At 33.6% G+C, this 4,027-nt stretch overlaps 1 long non-coding RNA gene across 1 annotated transcript; it reads left to right on the plus strand.

The window, feature by feature from the left end:
- Nucleotides 1-1,459: 1,459 nt before the first annotated feature.
- LOC147921153 (uncharacterized) lies at nt 1,460-2,060 on the plus strand. The gene is made up of 2 exons (XR_015590642.1): nt 1,460-1,591; nt 1,692-2,060. It is a non-coding gene; the product is annotated as an uncharacterized LOC147921153 (long non-coding RNA).
- Nucleotides 2,061-4,027: the final 1,967 nt, after the last annotated feature.

The following is a 4,027-nucleotide window of genomic DNA, read 5'->3' on the forward strand; positions in this document are numbered from 1 at the left end:
TTTATTTATAGTCTCAACATAATAATTTTATTAAGACAAAATGTCATTAAAACTCCATGAGTTTCTTTGAGACTTTGGAGAACACTAGACATCGATAATTATGAATTTGATGTCTTTGAAAGTCGAGAGACTAGCTCATCTAGACCTTCCAATTACTTTTGCACTGTATAAAATATATGTACACGTACTTTATATATTCTCATAAAAGAAATATATTTTTGATTATAAAGACATTTCATTGTCTTTAAATCTTGTATAACATATATAGTTATTCTTTACGAATAAAAAAACATAAATTCAAAAAATAAAATAAGAGCTATAGCCTTATATATAAGAATTTAAAAGAAGTAACTTTTCTTTGATCGTAGAGTAGGCAGAGCCTATCATTTATCACGATCAATCCGGAAAAGACAAAGCTTTTTGTTTGATCATGAATGAGGTAGAACCTCTATATGTATAACTATAAATCCGGAAATGACATAGCCTTATATTTGATTGTATAGAAAGCAAATCCAATCTTTCGGGAAAGTACATAGCTTTTTGTTAGATCGTAAAGGAGGGGTGAAGCCTACCATATCAAATGATCAATCCAAATATTCTATAGCTTTATATATGATCGTAAAGGAGGCAAAACCTACCATATATAACGATCTATCTATCCGGAAAAGACATAGCTTTTCTTTGATTGTGAAGGAGGCAGAGCCTACCATATATCAATTAATCAATTCGGATATAACATAGCTATATATTTGATCGCAAAGGAGGTAAAATGATCAATCCATAATGACATATCCGTTATATTTGGTCATATAGGAGGCATAGCCTGCCATATATAACAATCTATCTATCTGGAAAAGACATAGATTTTATTTGATCGTGAAGGAGGCAGAGCCTACCATATATCTAACGATCTATCCAGATATGATTTAGCTATATATTTGATCGTAAAGGAGGCAACGCCTATAACTTATGACGATCAATCCGGAAAAAAGCATAATTTCACGATGGCGATAATATTTATGTTCTATAAACATAAATAGAGACAATATAATTTTACTTACTTCGTAAAAGCTCCATCGGTAAAGATATCGTGCTAATAACGTATTATAAAACATAACGCAAAATATATAATATTATTATATTATATATGTATATATGTGTATATGTATGTATAACAATATACACTAGAATAAATAAAAGGAGAGAGATCGAGAGGGAAGGGAGAGAGTTAAAACAATGAACTTCTATTACTTCACTTTCTAACTTTTTGTTCTATCTTATAATGAACCAACAAACACATATATATAGGGACTACTAATGGATAAGTCCATACATGGGATAAGAAGATAAACTCTAAATACTTGGGGAGTATTTTTTTAAAGATTAAATCAATAAACATTAAATATATTTAGTGTTGTTATATATTATATATATAATCAGTTTAGGTGAAGAACAACTCAATAAAAAAAAAGCTAAGAGAATATCCCTAAATTAATTGCTATCACTATGAAAACTTTAATGGCATTTTGTTTTACTATCATTTTCATCATATCTTTTGTTCATTGTCTTCATACAACTGCTGAAAGTTCGGGTAAGTGTTTATTATTATTCATACCTTCGTTTTGTAATTATCATCATCATGATTTCACTCTTTGTTAATGGGTATTGATTATTGTTAATATTGTATATAGGTTATCAACCTAGCCGATTTGAGAAATCTAGATTCACTTGCTACTGGCATAAAGAGTGTGCACAACACGACTGCAATCATACTTGTCGTGAAGAAGGATATAATAATGGTTCTTGTTTTAAATCAGAATGTTGTTGTGAGAAATGCTACTGGTTTGAAGAGTGTGCAGAAGAGGAATGCAATGATACTTGTCGTGGAGAAGGATATAATCGTGGTTCTTGTTTTATTAGTTCAAGTTCAGAATGTTGTTGTGTGCGTATTTGATACTATAACTAACTATCATCTCTAAGATGAAATGATATAATCACATGTATTGGTATCTGCTTAAGAAAATAAATCTATAATTTTCACATGTTTTTTAATTGACAAAGAAGATCTAGAGTGGAGTACATAAACTTTACCAAATCAAAGCTTGATTCATTTTCAAGCCATAGATTTTCTGCAAGTGTAATAAAAGCTAATATAAGTTAATCACTGAATATTGAAATGTAGAAAATTAAAAAATAAATCATGTGTTGCATATATTGACTATATTATTGTGAATCTTATATTCCCTCCGTTTCATAATAATTAATGTCTCAAAATAATCCATCCGTTTCATAATAAGTAATGTCCTAAAGAATTCTTCTCTTCATATTCTTTGATGCATGTTTTCATAATGACTTAGATTTTTGGGGCATTTGCAAAAATACCCTTTTGAAAAATACCATTGTTCTCTATCCTTTTGAAAATACCCCTTTTTCTATACACTTTTGCAAAAATACACTCTCTTGTTTTCCATTTTCAATAATAATTTTTTCTACATACAAAAATAACTAAATTCTAAACTCCAAATATGAATTTCTCCCCCGCAAAACAATTTTCTAAATGTAAAATAGAGAACCCAAAAATTAAAAATAATTCTTAAAATTAATTTAACAGATTATATCGTGCTAAAGAGAGCAAAACTGAAAATGGAAAAAATTGTATTTTTGAAAAGAGGTATCCAAGGGTATTACTAACAATTTCTCTTATAGGTTATGTAGAATCTGTTGCTATTTAATCAAGATTTTTGAAAACTTTGTTAAATTTTGGTGTTAATAGTTTGTGATTTGTAAAAAACCACTTATAATCTTAATAAATCTAGAGATTTTAAATTCTGAATTTTATATAGACAACAAAAGTTTTTTGTTATTCAACTAAAAATAATAATCTAGGATTGTAAACGAATTCAATTATAATATTATTAGTTTATGGTTTTATACACATTTTGACATAATAAAGTAATAGAAGTTATCATTTTCACATAATAAACTCAACAATACTGCTGCGTTTTTCACCAGCAGTCTGTTTAAACCCAAAATCATCTTTTTTTCATGTGTCGCTACACTAGAGAAGTCTGGTCTGGCCTCATATCAAAGCTTCGTTCAACACGTTTCACCACAGTATGGCACCACCATATTGTTGAGTTGCTATTGGATTCGTCCCTAGGACATGATCAGTTGTTTTTAGTAAGATATATTTTTCGGCTTTCCATTCATTCACAAAGTTGGGTACCAGAAATTATACTTGTGATCGCCCCAGCATTGGTTCCACCAGTCTCCACAGTCGTGTACACCCATGGCGCCTGCTCAATCCGTGTCACCTACTGCACTCTCGGCTGCACTACATGCTGCACCGCTGCCACTTCCATCTGCTGCAACCTGGGAAACTTGGGATTGATGTGCCCAGGCTCCCTACAATGATAGCATACACGAACCACCGCTGCCACTGCCATCTACTAGCGGTTAAATTCCTTGACAAAGTCAGCCCAAGATATCTCCCTCTGCACTATCCTAACAGCAACTAATCTCCACCACAACTGAGCATTGCCAATCAGGTTGTGGACTCTTATGTCCACCCAAAACTCCTCAAGACATCTGAGAGACTGGAAGTTACGTTTCACTCTCGTCCTCCACGCATCAGCAACAGTAGGATCAGCACCACTCGAAAACCACTCAGTACTGTTGTAATTCATCTCCCACAGCATATTCACATAACAAGAATGAACTCCTACATCCGCAGCCATTGGCGGCTTCACCGCCGCCGCCACTAGCAATACTATCAGTGCCTGAGCCGGTATCCGCTCCAACGGTTGTGTCAACAAGCCTGCAAGATCAACACCTCCTCCAAGGGCTCCACCTGCTGGGACTCTTGCACCCAGAACCCTAGCATCACTGGCCAACCCGGCACCGACACCGCCCACACCGACTCCCTCAACACCTACAGTCCTATCACTACCCCCACCGGCCACATTCATGGACCCCTCCTAGAAGACCTCTCCTTATAAACCTCCATATCTGAGCCTCCTCAAAATCC

Source organism: Camelina sativa, chromosome 19, assembly GCF_030686135.1.
Source record: "Camelina sativa cultivar CO46 ecotype springtype chromosome 19, ASM3068613v1".
Classification (NCBI taxonomy): Eukaryota; Viridiplantae; Streptophyta; class Magnoliopsida; order Brassicales; family Brassicaceae; genus Camelina; species Camelina sativa.